This window comes from Zalophus californianus, chromosome 3 (assembly GCF_009762305.2).
Source record: "Zalophus californianus isolate mZalCal1 chromosome 3, mZalCal1.pri.v2, whole genome shotgun sequence".
Taxonomy (NCBI): Eukaryota; Metazoa; Chordata; class Mammalia; order Carnivora; family Otariidae; genus Zalophus; species Zalophus californianus.
Window position 1 is genome coordinate 186,365,064 of NC_045597.1, and position 22,314 is coordinate 186,387,377.

The 22,314-nt window shown below is 39.5% G+C and overlaps 1 protein-coding gene across 2 annotated transcripts in view; it reads left to right on the plus strand.

Annotated features, from left to right (window-relative positions):
• Positions 1-22,314, plus strand: part of CAB39 (calcium binding protein 39) — an 85,863-nt gene that overhangs the window by 12,952 nt on the left and 50,597 nt on the right. The gene's annotated exons all lie outside the window — the stretch shown is intronic.

The window sequence follows — 22,314 nt, forward strand, 5'->3', positions numbered from 1 at the left end:
TGGCGAAATAAAAAACAGGTAAGAAGGGGGATGTTAAATAGAGGTTTTTGTTTTGTTTTGGTTTTAGGTGGTAATGCTAATGTTAGGAATGCATTGAGAGAGAGATAAGGCAATTTCGTATACTGCCCATTTGGCGTTTCTGGGAAATATTTTGGCCCGGTATATATCCAGATTCTTAAGATGTTCCTTTCCTGTAAGCCAGGGGAAAATAAAATGACATATATTTATTTTTCATCCTTACTACAAGTGATCGCCATTGTCTTTAAAAAAAAAAAAAATCCAGCTATTTTATTGATTATGGTGATGGCTGCACAATTCTTTGAACTATTGAAACTGCTGAATTGTGTACTTGAAGTAAGTGAATGGTATGGTATGTAAATTATATGTCAATAAAGCTGTGATTTTAAATGAGCTATTTTAGCTGTTGAGTTGAAGAAGAAAATGGGAGTTTGCTTCTCTGAATCATTTGAATTGTGAAAGATGTTTAAACAAATTAGATTCTTCCAACGGATGCTGCACTGATTTTATTGGAATGCTCTATTTGATGCAGCATCATAAACCCGAAGAAGGTGTAGTTAGTGCTGAGGATATGTTAGTCATCAAAGTAGAGAGAGCTGGTAGCCCAGTGAAGTCCTCCTTTAGCAGGGAACTTAGAAGTTTTATGGCTTCAGGTTTATCAAAGTCAGTCTTAAGATCACGTGCTTGGATTTCAGGAGACACCTTATACCTCATCGTTATTTAAAACTCTTGTGTGCACACACACACACTCTCTCACTGTTGATTTTCCTTTAGTATCCTACCTTGTGAAGACTATATGAAGATTGCCCTTGTTTTCTAGGGGCATACATGAAATGTGTTTTTTGTAATTTTCAAATACAAGGATACATAAGTCAGTAACATAGTTCAGAGGTTGGGGCAGGGATACGGAGAGGTGGATGAGGGGAGCTCCCGTTGAGATATACTGGACTCTTGCGGAAGTTAGATCAGCCTGTTCTCATCCCTTCAGCAACAGGAGCATGGTGGGAAGAATCAGGATAATATTTCACCCTGTAGGGGAATTGGCAACTTGTTGACCACCTGGCCTGGAGCAGAGAGTACTTGGTGCGAAGTGAAGAGTTATAGTTATTCTGTGACATGGGCATATTCCTCTATAAACCCAGTAAATTGTAGGTGTTGAATGATTTGAAATACCAAATATTGCCAAGAGAGACTTACTTTCATCACCGCTAATATTTACGTGCAGGTGACTCTGCTAGGCTCTGCTCTAAGTGGAGGGTGCTTTGCCCTTATCAGGGGAAATGAAATAGAAAAGTTGGCTGGTCGTAGGGGAGGGAAGACAGCCACAGTTCAGTATTGGTGACCAAAAGCCCTGTTAGCCAGGGACTGTCCAGGTTTATGCCTCTTGTCCCTACATAATTATTCATCGCATCCCCCTTCATTCCCCAGATTGTCCGGGTTAGGATGATGAATTATGTCATCTAACATGTAGCCGTTGCAAAACTAGCTGTTGCTTGACCCCGTCCCCTCAGTTTTTGATGCTCAGGGCACAAGGCTGGCTGTCAGGTCCTCATGTAGCTTGATTTTGAGGCACTAATTCTAGAGCCATAGCAGCTACCTGGTCCCTCTGGAACCAAGAGGATTTTTCAATAGATTGCCTTGACTCTGCTCTCTGAACGAGAGCTGTGATGTTCTAACTCGAAAATGTTCTCCTTTGCCTCGAGTCAGACACTGAGACTCTGTAAATGTAAACACCCTGTTTTCGCCCAGATTCTGTCTTGCACTCTCCCTCCCCTTCTCAGGAACTACTACAGAAGAAGAGAAGGTGTGGCATTCTAGTTGTGAAATCGTTGTTCTTGGGTGCCATGAAACTTTTCAGGGAGGTGAGACACCGCTATTCATACACTTCTATTTATGTAATATTTAAATCTTTATTCTTTCCCTTCCGTATTTCTTCCAAGTTTAGAGCAACGGTATCCAAAGGGAAAGATCAGGAGTTCCACAAGATCATCTTGAGAGTTCAGTTTAGGATGGCTAGGGAAAAAAATTGCATTTAGTTTGCATTTCCTTGAATAATCTCAAACTTTATTCTCAGTTTGTGAGAATAAACAGACACACTTGTTTTCCCATTGTTGTTTTTTTTTTTTTTTGTTTCTTCCTCCGTCATTTAATGGCACATTTCCGATCTTCAGCTCCAAATGCAGGTACGCAGAGTACACGCAAGCATAAAAGAGCCAGTCTCAGTGTCCACGAGGCAGGATTGGGCCCTCTCAGAGGTGAAGAGGAGAAATGTCTGAGTCCTGCCTTTCTGGGGCACAGTACTGCAGCAGTGATAGCTTGCAGGTAGCCTCCGTGTTACTTGGAACTCTTGTTTTTTCCAACAAGGTAGGGAGTTAGTGAAAGCTTATCTCGGGAGGAGTCAAATTCTGAAAGTGTGGGAAAAGGCAGCAGTGCGCCTGGATCTTCACCAACAGTCGGAACCAGGAACACAAACTCCCGTTATCTGCTTACTCATACTGTGTGTGCACACCAGCCTTTTCCACCTGATAGAAAGCCTGGCCACCTGAATTTCATAAATGTTCTTTCATGGAGCTTCAGCCCTGCAACAGAGACTTTCAGGAGAGGTCTACCTTCCCCTCCAGGTTACTTTGCTAGGGCCAGCGGGAGTGTGGTTCCTCCCGGACTGTGGCACCTCCCACTGTAGCTATGTTAATGGTTGGGTGGGGGGAGCAGTTGCCAGAAGGAGGTGGTGCTGGAGGCTAGGGAGAATGACCCTATGACCTTCCCAACTGTGAGGATTGTTGAGGTTCCTCTCCTGTCTGATTTGTTTAGGGGTCCAAAAATAAGTTCAGATGAACTTCTTGGTTATTTGTCTGTCCTGAGGCCACATACTCCTTCCTATTCTCATGTTGTCCTTTATCTCTCACTTTGGTCTGAAAAGCAGGCTCCTTTTTAGCTCCTCTGCCCATAGATATCCTCAAGTCGGGACTGGATCACAGAATCCCAAAGGAATTCCACCCCTGACCAAAAGCTACTGCACTGATTGTCACTCAGCAATCCCAGAAAGACACAAGGAGGGATTAGAATGTATGCCACCCAAGGGTGGAATGTTCTGCTTTGTTAATCTGCTTTTAGTCCAAAGTACCAGTATTTGATTGGGTGGCATTTTGGTTTCTCATCATTTGTAGTTTGTTAACATTTACCTTGTGCCCTTTGCCTGTCACCCTCCCACCCCGCCCTTACCTCAACTTATATTCTGTTTTTTTCTAATTTCTGAGAAGAGATTGGAATAGAATCTAGAAGTTTTAATTTTAATTTATGTTTTAATTTTAATTAATTTTTTAATTAATTTAATTTTAATTAATTAACTTAAGTTTTAAATTTAATTCAGCCATTTTAATTTATGAATGGTATTTTTTTACGCTAGTTGAATGAAATGCATTCCGTGTAACTGATGAAAAAAAGTATTTTTCTCTAAAGGCAGCTATTTAGGCCTTAATGTCTTCAATGCCTCACATGTAATAGGGACTTGAAAAATATGTTGAATAAACTTAGGAATACTTTTATTCATCCTTCCTTACCAGAAAGGAGAATGACAGGGACTAAATAGGCCTTGCACGCTGGAGTAGGATCTGCTTGAGAGCCTCTCATGTTACGGAGGAGACCGGGGCCATTGTTAGCACAGGCAGGAATTATTTGACTCTGAAGAAAAATGGTAGAAGTACCTTATTTTACTGTCCCCCATACATGTTGACTGCCTTGATACACTTTACCTCTCTGACTTAATTTAGTAATCTCCCCAGGCAGAATGTCCCCTTAGCAGGGTCACTTCTTTTCACCTGAACAGGAGAATTGATTATGAAGTATTTAACAAATTTATCACGGTGTTAAGACTAAAAGCCACACCCTCATGCTAAAATTAGCTGCTCTTTCATGTTCCTTCTTTCCAGTTGAGGCAAGTGGAAAAAGGGTTCTGTTTCCTCTTTTCTTCCCTCTTATGTCCCCTCCCCCTCCCCGACCTCACCCCCAAGAATTACATAAGGAGCAAAGGAAAAATAAGGAAAGGCAAGGAGAATGATTCCCGGGGCAGGGTAAGTACACAAATAAGTGCATGTCTTTGACACCAGCTGGTTGGGGACCACACCTGTGGCTCTGAGCTTTAGTGGCCAGAACAAAGAAGAAAACAAGAACAGTTGTTAAGACTGTTCATGAGATAAAAAACAAATCAGCCACTTAAGAGAAATGTAATCTTTCCAGGAACTGAGATCCTATGGATCCTTTATTAGTATAGGCTCTGAGTCCTTAGTACATTTCTCTCGATTCTCTACAGTACTTTCAAAAGTGAAGTACCTAAGTTCCGATTTAAGCTATCTTAGTATAAAAACATAAGGCATAATATCAGGCCAGAGTGCAGTTCAGTTAAATTGTTACTTTTTTGATGTTCTGGAGCTTTGGAAGGGGCCCCCTGTAATTGTTCCTACCACTGAACTTTTTATTAAAATTGGGGGCCAGAGAAGTCCAGGGTTCGAGTTTTCTAGCAACCACTCCGCTTTCACAGCCAGCTCGACTGGCCAGCAGCCCCCGTGTCAGCCTTTGAAAATTAAAGAGCTTAACCGGGACTTGATTTCCAGTCTAGTTGTATAACTGGGAGGCCAGGTCAGTGTTTTCCTCAAAATAATAGTTCTGTGTGCAACATGCAGTCATGTTTAATGTCATAAAGTAGTGGTTTAAAATTTTTTGTTATATTTCTGACACCAAAGTGCAGTATAAAAAACTGATAGAAATGAGGTATTTGGGTCCAAGAAGAGATGGACCCTCACCTGATTTCCTTGGACCTTGGAGCAAGGTTTAAAAGCCACTGTCAGGGGCGCCTGAGTGGCTCAGTCGGTTAAGCGGCTGCCTTCGGCTCAGGTCATGATCCCAGGGTCCTGGGATCGAGCCCCGCGCTTCTCCCTTTCCCTCTGCCTGCCTCTCTGCCTACTTGTTCTCTCTCTGTATCTCTCTGCCAAATAAATAAATAAAATTAAAAAAAAATAAAAGCCACTGTCAGATTCATGGCTAATGTTACTTTAGTCTGGAAGAATTTCAAAGCCTGCATCATCAGTCTCCTACTGAACAGGCTCGCCCTCTGCACCCCCCTGCCCACAGGAACACCTGTAGAAAGCCCAGTTTTCATTAACATTAACTTCCTGTTTGAACCACTAAGATTCTGACAGGTTGGCAGTATGGTTAGCAATAATCAAGCATTTGGAAAATCAAGGTAAAAACCAAGAACGTAGGGGCGCCTGGGTGGCTCAGTCAGTTAAGTGGCTACCTTCGGCTCAGGTCATGATCCTAGGTCCTGGGCTGGAGCCCTGCATCGGGCTTCCTGCTCTGCCAGGAGCCTGCTTCTTCCTCTTCCTCTGCCTGCCGCTGCTCCCCCTGCTTGTGAGCTCGCTCTCTGTCAAATAAATAAATAAATAAAATCTTTACAAATAAATAAAAACTTGGAGGCCTGCACAGAAATGATAATCTCCGTATTTTTTTTTTGCAGATTATAGAGCACTTTCACAAATATTATAGTCACCACATTCACTTGAGTTAGTAGATTCTTCTGCTGAAATAGTAAAGGAAACATGGAATCCCATATTCAAAACTTTTGTAGAAGGAATTATGTTTTCAGTGTTAAGTAATTGCATCCGTTGTAGCTCTTTCTGAATATTTTGGGGCCTCTACCCAAACCTTAGCTTTTTGGACTCCCTTGGATATAGGATGTTTTTGTTGTGTATTTTAGATACAGCTTTCAGATTAAAAAGCAAGTTTTCCATTGTGACTGTATTGTGATGTCAACACTCACCTGGAAAGCACCACTCCATCAAGTGTGGAATGTTCTTTGGGCAATAAAAGAAGGCATGTGATTATTCTGTAAACAGCCCTTGAGTTTACAGTGAGTTTTTTTTTTTTTTTTTACCTTCTGCCTTCCTCTTTACTTGATACTTTATTACCCACGAGAGCTTGATAAAATTACAAAATAATTTTTTTTCTTATCATAATTCAGATTATTGCATAAAGCTCTCCAGTCGGTTGTAAGACATTTTCTGACTCTTACCCAGATATATCCTGTCTACACAACATAGCTCAGAAGCATCTCCTCAGTTGAAGTCTGAGGTCTTCAGCACACAATGCTGTGTCCGTCATCTGAACTTGCTCCTCATATCATTTATTTGGGTTTTTTCATACAGACTCTGGTGGCATGCGCTAATCTCCATAGATTTCAGTCTTTCTGTGCGTGTGCCTTGTCTCCTCAGTTGTATTCGAAGGCCTGCAACAACTCCTAGTGAATGTGTACCACAGGATGAGGGGTGGAAAAGATGTGTTGACTCGTTAGGAGAAATCCTCTTTGAGTAAAATGTTTTACACAATCCTCTAAAAGGCCCTGGAACTGTGTATCCTGTGATTCTAAATGCTTCTGCTGGAAAAAGCGTATTTACACTAAATACCACTATATGGTGGCCTTTGAGCAGTTTAAAAGGGAAACAAACCTTCAAATCTCCAACTATGGTGCTTCAGCTCAGGCTGGTTTTGTGGCATGTTTGTGCTTTCATGGGCATTTGGCCAGAACAGAAATAGCCATGCTGGACCTTGAAGGAAAGTGATTTTCCGGGTTTATATCTGATCCTCTAGATATAAGTTTGAAGGTTGTAAATTTTCTCTTTTTTTTAAGATTTTATTTATTTATTTGAGAGAGAGACCACATGCGCACATAAGCGTGCGGGGGAGGGGCGGGCGGAGGGAGAGGGAGAGAGAGAGAGAATCCCAAGTCGACTCCTCGCTGAGTGTGGATCCCTAACATGGGGCTCGCTCCCACGCCCCTGAGATCATGACCTGAGCCGAAATCAAGAGTTGGATGGTCAACCAACTGAGCCACCCAGGAACCCCTGAAGGTTGTAAATTTTCAAAAGGAAATTGTTTTTTCCAAAATACAGTTCTTCATTAGAATAATTAAAAAGAAGAAAGAAAAATCATTTCACCATTCTCAGGTGTACCCTTTAAGAGCCACAGCATTTCTTTTACTTTTTCGATCTATCTTGACTCAAAAATAATTTTCTAAGAGGCTTTTTTTTTTTCATATTTGAACTTCGTTTCCAATTTTCTCACTTGTTTAAGGAATTACCATCTTTTTAAAAGAGCAGGATTGGCTATTTGCTTTTCTTATTTACTAAAACACGGGTAAAACCATGATGTTTGCCCATGATCATATGGACTATGTTTACACAACCCTGCAGCAAAGCGAGCGGTAAATTCAACTAGAAGAAAAATGGATATATGATTTCATGCTTAAAGACTGATGGTTTCACATTTTAAAATGTGGACATTGATTAACCTTTTGTATTATTAAAATATAATATTAATTTGTAAAGAAATAGTTGTGAAGTTCACGTTTTCTGGACCTGATTCTAAAACTGTAACAATGTTGCTCTTAATTCCTTAAGACCATCTGTAAATGAATCAATGTAGACACAATTAAAGATGGCACATCGTATTGATAAAAGGCCTTTAACATATTAATGGAATCAGTTAATTATTCATGTTTCTCAGTAAGGCTTTGTAGTATGTAACTGTAATTTCAAGTCTTAAACCAAGTCATGAAATCTTTTTGCCTTATGATAATTGGAAAAGTTCAACATTGTGAGTAAGTTAGCTGGCACTAGTAAAAGAGCTACTCAGATTGATTCTAAGCCTGTTTTACAAACCACCGGTTCCATCCTATCAGTTGTTTGTGAAATCAGCTTAGCAGTTCAAGAGGGAGGAAGGGAACAGGGGACTAGTATAGAATAAAATAGAATAGAGAATATCACTGTAATTTTAGTTGGTAAGGATAAGTACTGTTTGTTGGTACTGTACGTGTATGTATGATACTTATTTTTTCTGTATGAATATATGTGTGTCATAAGGTCAGAGGAATCTGTAAGCTGTCACTGCTAGTGGTAATGCAGTTAGGTGGCCTGGTGGCCTTGTGGTTGTTTAAATTGCTGTACACACAATTCAGATTGATGGCATGCTTTAATTGGAAAGCTTCATTATTTGTACTGTTAACAGGGAGTAAAGGAAGACCTGTGTGACTTGCTGATCAGATTCGTAGTTGACAGGAATCTGGTAGGGAAAGCTAATAAGACACTGGATAACAGATGTAAGATCCCAGAAAAAATTTGAAGTCTCCTACCGTATACTGAATCTAAAGTAGAAGCAGTTTAACAGGAATAATTGTTCAGTCCTGCAGGTATGTCCCAAAATGCAGAAGTAAACAATGGGTGAAGATGTAGCTCCCTATAACACGTGGAGAAGCCTTAGGTCAATTAAACTGCTCAGTAGAAAGCAGCCAAAGCTCTTGATGGAGTCTAAGACTACATTTATGAAATAAACGGATGGGTAGTCTTGGCTGGTCAGATCACATATGGAACATAGGGTTCAGTTCGAAAAACTACACTCTTAAGGACAGTGACAAGCTGGAATGCCTGGAGAATAACGGGGGGGGGGGGTCCTCTGAGTCCACTTCCCCACAGTTCATCTTTACCTGTCACAGAACCCAAACTGGATAAATTATACAGGAATTTGGTTACCAGCTATGCTCAGTGTAGTGCAGATTGAAAGTGGATCCATGGCTTTTGCACACTCACAGCTCACAGGCTAGTGTGGTGATGGTAATTGACATAATAACATGTCTGATTAGACTGCTCATAAAGCTTTGAGTTTCTTCTACACGAATCTCTCACTTTCCTTTTACCCTAGTCCTGGATGCATCATTGCTTAGGACATGAGGAGACATGTCTACTGCAAAATATTCCTACCTGATGCTCACTGAAATTGCTACCGCGGTTTGAGGGCATATTGTCAGTTTACTTCTAATCCTAGTATTTGCCTCTGGCTTGCTTAGATTGGGATAAAGTCTAGGTACAAGAAATTGGTCACATCATGTTGGAATCGTGTCTAAAAGGCACGTCTGTAGGTTCATCTTAAAAATATTCTCAAATCATACACCTATAATTTTGAAAAATGTATCAAGTTTAGTGTTTATTTAACACTGTACTTATTTAGCATGTATTTGTGTGTAGTTATATATAAAGAATGTATTCTGTGCTGCCCCCCTTCCAAATAACTTAATCAGTTGGTGATTAACTGGAGAAAGGTCATGAATTCATGTTATAGTGGATTTCTTGATTGGCTTTCCCACAACTAAGCAGCATTAATGTAAAAGTTGACGTGCTTTGTCAAACTGGATAATATAGTGAGGTTTGTTAAATTAGATTCTCCTAGAACATTATTTCAGAAAAGGATATTCATTGTTTAATTGTAAATAATGTCTGATACCTATAAATATGAAATCTTGCATTCATATTCAGCATGCAGTTACAAGCCTAGTAGAAAATCTGGAATTCATAAAGAAAAAGGTTATAGATAAAGCTATAAGAAAATGATTTGTACATTAAGTTTAAGAAGTTGAAACGCAAGTGGCCAAGTAGGACAACATATTTGCAAAAAAAATAACAGCCAAAGAAATAATATTGATAATTGTATAGTATCCTACAAATCAGTAAGAAGACATACTCCAAACCCAGTAGACTAATGGACAGTAGAAATGTACAATTTTACTAAGGAAATGCAAATGGACGGTAGGCATGAAAATATGTTCATTGTTACCAATGATCAGCAATTCAAATAAAAAGAATTGCAAGAATGAGAGGGGTAGAGAGAGGAGGAGATCAAGAAAATAGCAGTTCTTAATCTGACAGATTGGCAGAAATCAAAAGGATTTCTAGAGCCTACTGTTGGTTAGCTGGTGCACTGTTGATGGCAGTAGAAATTGGCATAAGCTTTTGGTACAAGTTAAGAATCTTCATGTTCTGACTCTCAGACTGCTGCCTTACCTGAGTCACTCAGAATCTCCTTGGCTTCTTTTACTGTAGTATCTGGCATCCAGAACTGCACAGAACATCGTGTGGTCTTTTTGTGGCCAGAGCAGCCCGCTGGTTGGTCATTCTTTATGAGAAATTGCTCTCTAAGATGGGCAGGCCAGGGATCATTTCTTTGGGGTTTATAAAGATGAAGAACTGACACTTAATGTTCAGTGACAGTCCTGACTCAGGTACATCTGGCTAGTACAGAGAAGACAAGGAGTTTCTTTATCTTCACTCGTTTTAATGACTTCCAGGGACAACTGGCCTAGTACCTTAATACAAAGTAAAGCTGGGCAGATCCTGCACAGAAGGGAAGGGACATCTGGTCACCCATTAGAGATAAGACCGAAAGCTGTGACCTGAGTATTTCTGCTGAAGAAGTTACAAAAAACAGCCCGTCCTTTGGAGAAATGCTGCAGTGACCCCCTGCTGACTCAGAAAAGAGCTGTGTTGATCCAACAATTTCAGCTGTGAAGCTTTATTTAAAAAAGACATTGTTAAAGGTGTATTTTGCATGGAATTATTGATATAAAATACTAAGTTTTGCCAAATTATGCATAAAGAAGGTTCAGACATAAAGACATGGACCTTAATTTTTTAAACTAAACTTTATCTGTAATATTACTAAGCTGATTTGGAATCTGATACTCATTTAGTCACAACTAGAAGAAAAACATTTTTAGGAGTGCTCTCGTTCATGGCTTCTTGCTTTAGTCCTGAGCAGACCACCTATCTTTTAAACAACAAAAGACATTTGAAAACTGCTCCTGGGGCCAGTCCTCAACTGGGGTAGAGAGGAAATATATATCTAAAGAACACACTTTTTTTCTGCAGAGGTGGAGTACCTGTGTGTGTGTATTGAAGTCATGGAGCTCTGATCCATGATACATTCTTAACTCCTAAGACTTACTTAGCTGTGTGTTCCATTTAGTTAAAATACTTCCAACTCTGTCTTTAAAGTGAATTGTAGAACTGTTTGAGTGGGTGTTTATATATGCCCCACCTTGCTCCAGAAGGATTTAAAGTAGCTTGAAATATTCTCGTGTGCCTAATTATCCTAACTTTAGTCTTGAAAGTCCGTAATGACTGCATGGCACACTGAAATTACCACAGTAAAACTTGACACTGGTAATACGGTTATCTGAATAACTGAAAGTTAACATGAGGTTCCTGTTTGTAAAATCAACACACAGCTTTTTTTTTTTGTTTTACACGAGCTGGTGCTTTTAAAACAAGTTCTTGTAAAATTACTTTTGTCTATAAATCAGCTGCTAAAGCAAAGCCCTCTCCTGTAAGCATGTATCTCTTGCTTTGTTGCTCAAATATAGAATGAACTTTATTATTAGGGAATATTTCATAAGCATTCATAATTTGACAGTCCCATGTTTAGTGTGAGTAAAATAAACTCTCAAGGATTAATGGAAAGCCAGTTTTAGAAGAACACAAAAGTGAAATTACTTCTAAACATCACTTTTACTAAGCCTGTTTCATTAAGTACTCATTCTGTAATTCACTTAAAACAAAAGGATGGAGAAGCTCATGGTCACTCAGACCTCTGTGTGTGTTTGGGAGTCTTACTTGAAGCTGGAAAGGAGTATACAGTTTTCATAGCCTAGCTCTATGCAGTGCAGTTCTGATGTTTAATAGAAAAGGAACTTCGGTTTTCAGTAATGAGCAGTAAGAATCCTTTCTAAAGTGTATGAAACAGAAGTACGGGCCAATTTTTGTTTTGTGTGTTGTTTGGGGGGTAGGGGACATTCAGGGGTATTCTTTTCATATTTATTTAATTCAGTAATCTTAGAAATTGCCTTTTGCTTATTTGATCAGAATTTTAAAAACCAGTATTTTTTAAAAAGTCACTCGGCAAACATTTATTTCTGGTTACTCTGATAATTTAATACTGTTATGTTGTATGTTTTGTTACATACTTGATCTGTATGTGAAATGAAAAGACAGATAAATGCAAAGAGAATTTGGAGTCAGGAGACTTGCCTTGAATCCTGATATCCACACTCATTACGGGACCTCAGGGCCAGCCGTTTCTGTGAATCTAAAGGTGTATAGGAAGTATTTACCATAGGAGTTCGAGAAGGTGGGAAGGGACAGTTTCATGGATAGAAAGTGTTTGTAGTAAGAATACAGGAACACTAGTTTGAAGGAATATAGGCACTCCTGTGTTGATTGCAACATTATTTACAATAACCAAATTATGGGAGCAGCCCAAGTGTCCATCGATAGATGAATGGACAAAGAAAATGTGGTATCTGTGTACATTGGAATATTATTCAGCCATAAAAGAGAATGAAATCCTGCCATTTGCAACAACGTGGATGGAGCTAGAGAATATGCTAAGTGAAATAAGCCCGTCAGAGAAAGACAAATACATTATGATTTCACTCATGTGGAATTTAAGAAACAAAACAAATGAACAAAGAAAAAAGCAAAGAGAGACAAACCAAAAAACAGACTCTTAACTACAGAGAACCAGCAGATGGTTATGGGGGCGGGGGGGGGGCGGTGCAGGGGACTAAGATTACCTTGATAAATACATGGGACTGTTGAATCGCTGTGTTGTACACCTGAAACTACCATAACACTGCACGTTAACTAAACAAAAAAAAAAAAAAAGCCTGTAGACATTGGATTAGAGAATATACATCACAGTATAATGCACAAGTGATCAGTACTGTTAAGTTCATTCTGATTTAACATTAATAAAAGCAGTCCATGCAAAAAAAGTTGTGAAAATCCGCAAGAGGATAGTTCTACAAATTGTGCCTCAGTCTTAGGAACCCCATGTTGGTTAACTACCTGAATCCGTCGCGCTTTAATCAGAATTTTGCCATGTTTATATTCTGGGCACAAACAGCATACAGATGGACAAATTAGAGTTGCTCAGCAAGTAGGGGTCCAGCTTTGTGCATAGCAACAGGTAAATTATAGGTGCTTTCCTAAGATTTCCTGCTCACCTCACCTACAAAACCATTTGCGTGGTGGCCCCTAGCCCCTTACTGGCTGGGTTTCAAATTAAAACTTTCTAGTTAACTCCTGTTTGTTTATGTATCAGTCATTTCTGTGGCCTTCTTTTTGTTTTGAGAAGTGTTTTTCAGTGCCCATCAATAAATGTATTTGGAGTCTTTTTTTTTTTTATTAAAGATTTTTATTTATTTATTTGAGAGAGAGAGAATGAGCGAGAGCATAAGAGGGAAGAGAGAGGGAGCAGCGGGCTCCCTGCCCACCGAGCAGGGAGCCCGACGCGGGACTCGATCCCGGGACTCCAGGATCATGACCCGAGCCAAAGGCAGTCGCCCAACCAACTGAGCCACCCAGGCATCTTGTACAGAGCGTGTAACATTATGGCTAATACTCAGTTTTGCCCCCACAAGGCTTCCTGAGTCGCTGGAGGTGATACATATGTAAATAACAATAGCACAGCATCATCAAGGTTATAAAAGCTTAGGAGTGTGAGGAGGGAGGGGACTTGCACTGTGGGGTCTTCCTGGAGGGGCTGACCTATAGACATGGGGTGGGGATGGGCCAGGTTTTGGACAAGTAGAGAAGGGTGCTCCCAAGGAGGGGCTACCCATGGTGGTATTACTGTGCTTTTCCAAGAATTATTTCTAGGAGGGGCACTGTTGAAGGACTTGCCCGTGTACTTATTCCTCTGTAGATGTTCTTTCTCTTCCTGTCTGCCGTAAACAGAAAAGTTCGTTTATGGAACTGCAGTGGACAAAATGAACACGCGTAGTTTGGAACAGTGAAGTAGGAGAGCTGTGAGGCTCTGTAGAGGAGAATGGGTTGTTTTTATGTCAGAAACAGGGATTAAGGTAGTCTTTGTAGTTACCCATAAATTTAACTTTGGACATTTTGGCAAATAAGGGGATAAAGCAAAGCGCAGTAGACATACCAATTAAAAGAAATATACCAACTCTTCAGAATAGGAACTTTTCCTTATTACTAATTTTTTTTAATTATGAGAATGTTCAAGCATATACAAATAGACTCTAGTGTAATTAATTTCCAGCTTCAACAGTTAATAATTTGCTAGCCTTGTTTCATCTTTTCCCCCACCCCACCTTACTCTAAGGGGCACTGGAATATTTTAAAGCAAATCCCAAATTACTTGTACTTTGGTATGTATGTCTAACTAAGGGTATTTTTTTCTTACCTACTATAGTCCATTATAATACCTGACAATTAACAGATTCCTTGATTATCTGTCCAATGTATAGTTTTTCTGATTGTCAACATATCTTTTTGACAGTTGGTTTATTTGGATCAGGGTCCAGAGAAGATCCATACATTTGATTGTGTCTTATTAGTCTCTTTCTTAATATTCTCTGGTCCCCACCCCACCCTGCCTTGTGGTATTTAATCTGTTGGAGAGACCCAGTTGTTTGACTTGTCCCTTGCTCAGGGCTTGACTTACTGCTTCCTGGTGATGTTTAAATTGTTCTTTATCCCTGTTTTCCTATAGACTTGTGGCTCTAGAAACTTAGTTAGATTCAGAATTTTTGTTTTACAGTGGGAGAAAGGAGATCAAATATTTATAGATGGAGCTTTGTATTTCCTGTTGCATTATATCATGAGACAGATTGATGTCTGGTTGTCCTATTTTTAGCCACAGATCAGTGTCTTCCAAGTTGTCAGCTCCAGTGTATCCACTGTGAAGTTCTCCATCCCCCTTTCACCTAGGATTTTAATGATCACCATTGATGATTGTTGCCTAGATCCTAGATTCATCAGGGATTACAAAATGGTAATTTTCTGTTTTTCTTCCTGTGTTTACTAGCTATGTGCACTTTTCCTTGTTACCTATTTGGTTACCCTCAAGTACAGGCTATACAGTAAAGGCAAGATAAATGTGCTGTTCCCTTCCTTTATTTACCAGTTTTGGGGTTATTGAGTTGTTGCTCTCACAGACTCCAGAGTGACCGATGAAATTTTTTAGTACTATAATTTTCATGGGTTTTAATGTTTTCCTTATATTAACCATATTAAGTATTCTTATTAAATATGTAATAATTTATATATTATATATATACAAATATTTCATTTGTGTGTCAATTCATTGTGGTCATTTTTCTTTTTTATGTACAAACTGTATCATCTTAGGCCCGTGGGAGCCTTTCAGATTGGTTCCTGTGTCTTTTTTTTTTGTCATGAACCCATTCATCTTTTCTTCCTGAAGTAATTAACATGTCCCAGGCTCCCCTTGTTTGTCTATTTCCTGCTCCTTCATGGAGACCTGGTTCCTCTTAAGAGGAATGATCATGTATTAATTTTTAAAAATAGTACTTTTATCAAAAAACAGTATTACATGCACATTGTAAATACTTAACCTTTAAAATTTAGGATACAGCTCTCATATTCTCACTACCTGTTATTTTTTGATGTTTCTTGATATTTCTTTCTCTTAGCCTGTGTATCTGCACATATAGATCACACGTGGGATTACTTTATACACACACAGAGTATGTATATATATTTGCACTTTTGTATCTATAAAGTGTTTTCAGTTAAGAGGAATTATGGGCATTTTTTCGTGTCAGTGGAAATCTTCAGAAGCATTTATTTTAGATGACTTTTAAGTGTTCAGTTATATTTGTGGAAGATTTTTGTTGTTTTCCCCATTTTCCGCTTTTGAAAATAATAATTCAGTTGCCATCATGGCACATAAATCTTAAAGAAGCAGAGAGAAACGTTTTTAAGCCTACTGATATGTAATGAACATATTCATTATAATATGAAAGATACTGGATAACCTGATAGTGCATAGTTGTTTGAAGTCCCGGCTCTTCCACTTTACTAACTAGGTTCATGATATTTGAACAAATTATCCAGTATTTTTGAGCCTTAGTTTACTCATCTATAGAACAGGAAAAAATAAAACTTCTCTTAGGACTGAAGGATCAAAAGAGTTCCACTCTTTCCTTGAGGATCAAAAGAAATAGTTGATTCATTCATTCAAATATTCTGCAAGTATATACCAAGCACTCTTCCAGTTTCTGGGTCAACAGCAATGAATGCACGAAACCAGTGAGGTCCTTGTTTTCATAGGACGTTTCTAACGGAAAGGAGCAGATAAACATATGTCAGTTTATGGTGATAAGTACTGGGAGAGCAATGAAGAAGATAAGGAGATGAGAGCAGGGGAGAGGTGCTATTTTGGAAACAGTGGTCTGGGAAGGCCCTATTGATAGGGTGTCATTTGAGTAGAAGTGTGAGTAAAATGAGGGAGAGAGCCATGGTGATTTGAGCTAAGAGCTCTCCATAAACAGTATGGGGAATGTACTTAGGCCTGGCACAGGAATTCAAGCGCTCAAGTCTAGAGTGTAAGAGATGAGAACAGAGAGGAGTGGATCACAAGGAGCCTTACGTGCCTTGGTCAGGAGTTTGGATTTTACCCTGAATGAAATGGGAAGTCATTAGGAAAGGTATTGAAAAGAGAAGTGAACAGTGCTTTGTAATCTCCGAAGTGTCCTATGAGAGATCTTATTTTAAATACTGCTGCTGTTACCACTACTACAGCCCCCTGGTTTACCATCTAGGCTATTACACAAGAGTGTCAGTTTGACTCCTGCAGGGTATCCAGTGTTGAACACCCTGGGGCCCTGGGAATCTAGTCAAGGTATATTAATTGCAAAAGACACTCCAAAATCTTTATATCTCTTGGACATTTAATTTTGGTTTTGACATAGTTAATGTTGAGCATGTATTTGGTGGCTTTGGTAATTAACCAAAGGTTCAGTTGCTTCTTCAAGCTATTCAGGGTTTATTTTAATGGAGCTAAGTCATTGCATCTTATTTACAGCTAAGAAGGGCATGTATCCTGTCCATCCAAAAGCTGAATCAAAACTTTTGAGATGCAGGTTTAAAAAGAAAAACAAGATCACTCATTTTATATTGCTATCCAGTCAGGATAGTCTTTTTTTACCCAGTTTTCATTGTGGAAATAGTCACAAATCAGATTTTAGAAGAAGAAGAAAAAAAGCCTGCGTAACTATCCCTTATTACTGTTTATTCAGATTTGACCATATGCAGATGCTGCACTAAGTGATTTAATTCTTATGCTAAGTTGTGAGGTAGCTATTGTTTTTCTCATTTTAGAGATGAGGAAAAGGGGCTTAGAAAAGTCTAAGTAGGGGGCGCCTGGGTGGCTCGGTTGGTGGAGCGGCTGCCTTCAGCTCAGGTCATGATCCCGGAGTCCTGGGATTGAGTCCTGGGATCGAGTCTGCCTCGGGCTCCCTGCTCGGCAGGGAGTCTGCTTCTCCTTCTCACCCTACCTCCTCTTGTACTCTCTCTCTCTGTCTCAAATAAATAAAATAAAATCTTAAAGAAGAAAAGTCTTAAGTAAGCTAAGGCATGATGAAATCAGGATTTGAACCCAGGTTGTCTTTAAAGCCGTGTAATTAACCACTGTGTTTTATATAATTGGCCTGCTCAACTGTATGGGATAGTCAAGCACCTAGCACAATATCTGGCACGTTGTAGATACTCAGTATTTATTTGAATTAAGGAAATCAGCCCTAGAAGCAGGACATTAGGCCTCAGAGCCAGCTATCTAAAAATGGGTTCAGGTGTGTACTGCATTTCACACTTTCCATGACTGCTTAATTAAGTACTTTAATAGTCTTTAAGATTGTGTAACAGTCTTAATTATTGTATGTGGGTTTTTTTGTTTGTTTGCAGTTTTTGCTTTGACCACCAAGTTTATGAGTCAGATCTAACAGATATGTTAGTGTAGAGTCCTGTGAACTCAACTGTCTAGGAATGTGTTGTCATTCAGCACTTTTCCTTATTGTCTCTACACACATACATCTACATCCATGTACACCAAAGTGTTGTCTTCCTTAGAGCAGGCGCCCTTAATGTTTGTGACATATAGTAAGTGCGTAGTCAGTTTGTGAATGGTTGAATGTCCTAAGGAGTGGCTTATGGACCATTTGACTATTTTTCAGTATTTGTCAGTACATAGGTGAATACAATTAGTTACAGTTAGGAGGCGGTCGCACAAGCCAGAAGCAGTCAGATTGCCTAAGAAGGGCAGTGCCTAGCAGTGCTTACTCTAATGATGTTAGACTTTTATTTTCCCCGTGGGTGTTCTGTATGTTCTCCAGCACTTTTTGGGGTGGAGCTTTGTGCTCTTAGGAGTATTCACATAACAAAGCAGTAATTTGCAGTTTTTGTTCTTTGTAAGATGTTAAGTGACCATTTCTAGTATCATCTGGTCTCCATCTGTTTTGAAGAAGAGAGTAGACTCCGTACAAAAGACCACAGTTATAGAGCAAGAAATGAAAAGAAGAATGTATACCAAACTGTTAATACCTGTTGTCTCTATAGGCTTTGCTGGTGACTTTCACTGTCTACCTTGTGTCGTCCTTCAGTGTTTGAATTTTGCATAATGAATAATGTCACCATTTCTTAAAAACTAGAAGTTTAACTCTTAGTGATGGACATAGGTGCAGAAGTAGATAGAAGGACTTTCATTATTCTGGCCCCCAGCCCAACTTCCCCCCTCCCCACCCCCAAGGATATAGAAGCTTGCTGAAGGCTTTGCTTATGTGAACAACAGCACAAAAAGTGTTTTTGGTTTTTTGGGTTTCTTGGTCATTTCAGTGGTCCCAATCCTTATGTGAACCAGATTTCCCAAAACATCCCCTAAGGGTGATATTGCCCCCATTTACAACCACTGCCCTATGTGGAGGATAGTGAAGGTCTACATTTGGTGTCTTGTAGCATAGAGAGATTGAGAAGATAGAATTGACTGAAATTGTGAACTGATTATATATGGAAGAGCTAACAAGTAGAAATTGTCTGGTATGATGACCAGGGTTTGTGACTGGATGAAAATGGATTCATTCACTGTGAAGGGGAACTTAGAAAAAGAAGTAGGACTTGGGATGAGGTTTGAGTTGCCTGGAGGACGTTTATAGAGAGCACTAGTTGGAAATGTAGGCTGATTGGTTGGGGCAGGAGATGGATTCCAGATTATTAAAACCATGGGTAGCGGTGCCTGGGTGGCTCAGTAGGTCACGCATCTGACTCCTGGTTTTGGCTTAGGTCATGATCTCACGGTTGTGGGATTAAGCCCCACATTGGCTCGGCACTCAGCGCAGAGTCCGCTTCAGCTTCTTTCTCTCCCTCTCCCTCCCGCTTGTGCTCTCGCTCTCTCAAATAAATAAATCAATAAAATCTTTAAAAAAAAAAGAAAGAAAGAAACCAACCATGGGTGGGTGAGATCAGTTGGAATATAGAGTAAGAACACAGCCAAGGGTGGAACCCGGAAGGACATCAATGTTGAAGTAAAGATGAGTCATTGAATTAAATGCAGAAAGGAAGGGCATTTGGAGAGAAAGGGAAACAGCTAAGGGAGAGCAGTGCACGGAAGCTAAGGGGTGTGCAGTGCTCAGTATTCACGCAGATTCCTTTCATGCAGCTTTAGCATGAAGTTCCATAAATGTTGGTTTTAATATGAAACTAGTATATTTAATTATTCCTCGCCCCCTCCCCTCCCAGTCCCTCAAATTTTCAGGTTAGATTTTCTGTCTTAGGCTTCTTTATCTTTGGGATTCAGGCATACAGCACGGTTCACCATCCGGAACAAGCTTACCTCCAGTTTGAGAATTGTAGGTATGGGTTTCTACAGCCCTCTAGAATCCTAACAGTGGTTGGTTTTCTCCCAATTGCATTAATAATTTTGGCTCAGCCCAAAGAATCCTGCTGAGGTATATTATGAACCAAAAAAACTTTTTTTGAAGGGATAGAGGAAATTGGTTGTATTTGAAAGCTAAATGGATTTTTCAATTATATATTTTTGTCCATTTCTTTCATGAACTCCAGTTATGTCCAAAACATAGTTCAGGCAGTTTTAAAACAGTATTAAAGAAATAGTCTGAACATACAGAAAAATTGAGTAACAATGAAAACCCATATACCCACCATCTAGATTTAAAAATTAAGATTTTTACCATATTTGCAAACATGGTACTCTGGCTTAGAAGTAGTTGGCATATTCTGGGAACAGAAGGGACATCAGTGTGACTGGACCTCTGTGATAAAGGTCGGGGCACTGGGCCATGACTTGGAAATGGGTAAAGCCTGGGAGGGCCATGGTCGGAACTTGGATTTTATTATAAGGGCAGTGCAGAATTATTGAAGGACCTTCATCAGTGGGCTCTTGTAACTAATCCCTAAAACTCTCTCAAATACTTGTCATGAAATACTGCTGATGGTAAAGAAGGAAAGGGTTCCTTCCCCTGTGGGAAAGGCAGACAGGTCGTTATGGTGAAAGGTGTCTTTTAACCATCTTAATCCTTGTTTATCATTGCTACTTCAGCCCGGGTATCTCCGTACTCTTGTGATTGTCAGTTCCAAAACTGTTTCACATCCTTCAGGGATCTTGCTGAGGTGTCTGAGGTGTGTCCACTTCTTGTTTTGAGTACTCGCTACTCAAAGTACAGTCTTACTAGTTTATATGTTCTGCAAAACTTTGGCCGCATAGTGTACTGATTACAAGGAATGATTGTGTCATGCTTCCTCTTTCCCTCCCAGAAACACTTTATATGGGTTCTCTTCGGCAGCTCTACTTCTTCTGCTGACGAGGATTTGATTTATGGTAGAACCTTTTAAAACCCCCTTTGCCCTGGAAAATCACTTCCTCCACCATTGAGCCAGAACTGACAGTATCTCTGTTGCATAGCACCATAGCACTTTCTGCAAAATACCGTTAAACATACCCACCCTCCACCCAGCATTGACTTGTAGCATCGTTGCTATCATTTGCAGAGTACAAATAGGAAAGATTGTATTTTCAGAGGATTTATTGTGATTGTGAATTCACTGTGTTTATGGAAAAGCAACCTGCATTACCCCCCCTCAAAAAAAAAAAAAAAAAAAAAAGTAATGGGAAAGAATGATCCAGGATTTGTGGAGGTCTATGTCTATGAACATAACTTGTGTACCTAGCCAGGTAATCAGATACTGTAGCAGCCACTTGGGATAACTCAGCTATAATTGATCTAAACTTCTTGTCATAGACAAGATATTTAGATGTAATTTTATGCATCTTTGGATTTTTGAGAACCTGTGTTTGAGGACATTTCTCTTTGGTCCTGTGATTAAGCAGATTTACAAGCTGATAGGGAAGATGGTGAGCTATCTAGGTGATATTTGGGTGTAAAGATTGGTCAGAACAGATCATATCAAAACATGTCAAGAAATAACACACTTGCTCATGATTTAATTGAAGGCTTAATATTAGTGTTAATTTGCATGCTCTTTCCCCTTGAGTATGTGTTTATAAACAGATATGCAGGTCACTGTATCTCAAACTTTAGAGAAAAAGCATTCAAATACTTTATTCAAGTGAAGTCTTAGGCAAAGTTCAAAAGAAGTGTTAATGATGCTGTGCATTGGAGATATTTTATGTTGACATGGGGGAAAAAAACTTTGGCAGAGGTGGGCGGTGGGCCCCAGGGACAGTTAAATACAGGAGTTTGGAACCCACAGTTTGAAAACCACTGACCTAAGTGATCTATAAGGCTCTTCTCAAAAATGTTATCTTTTGGTATCTCATATGAGGTTGTTTAATGTCTGTGAACATAACTTCTTTCAGTTTATTTAGTAAAAGTAATTATAAGTTGTGACCTGTTCCAAGTTACTTCCATTGTTTGTCTTGTTAGTAACTTTGTTTTTTCATGGTGACTTCTTGGAATAGTTGATGTCCTCCTTTTATATGATGTAATATTGTGGTTTATGTGGTTGAAATATTATTTTCTGCTACCCACAAAAAATTAAGAACTTCCAGAAGTTCATTATCCCTAGGCTTTCATCCAGTGAGTTCCTTCATAGGAGATAGTCTTATCCAGGCAAAAAGAGTACACATTGAAACTGTCACTTAAGGGACTTGAGGATCTGCTGGGAGATTTGCCCAAGGCTGGGTCCAAGAGTCTCTCCAACTCTGAGACCCTAACTGACTGAAGAGAAGGAGGTGTGTGTCCAACTGGGTGCTTGGGAGGAAACAGTGTAAACACTGGCCAATGTGCATCTGGAGAGACCTAGAGAGTGAGCCTGTTGCTAGTGCTGTTTGGCTGAGCTCCTTACCTAGCTTTTTGCCTCAGTTTCCTCAACTGCCAAATAGAGATATCTGTTAATTAAAGGTATAGTGCAGTGATTAAAGACACTTTGGATCAAGACAGACCTGAGCTGGTTTTATCGCTTACTACCTTGAGTCAGTTTCTTGACCTCATTAAAGTTCACTTGTAAATGGGAGTAATAATGTCCCTCAGGGAATTGTTTAAAAAGATCCCATAAGATGATGAATTAAAGTACTTAGTGTGGGGCCTGGCAGTACTGTTTGCCCTGCTCATCAGCACCAGCA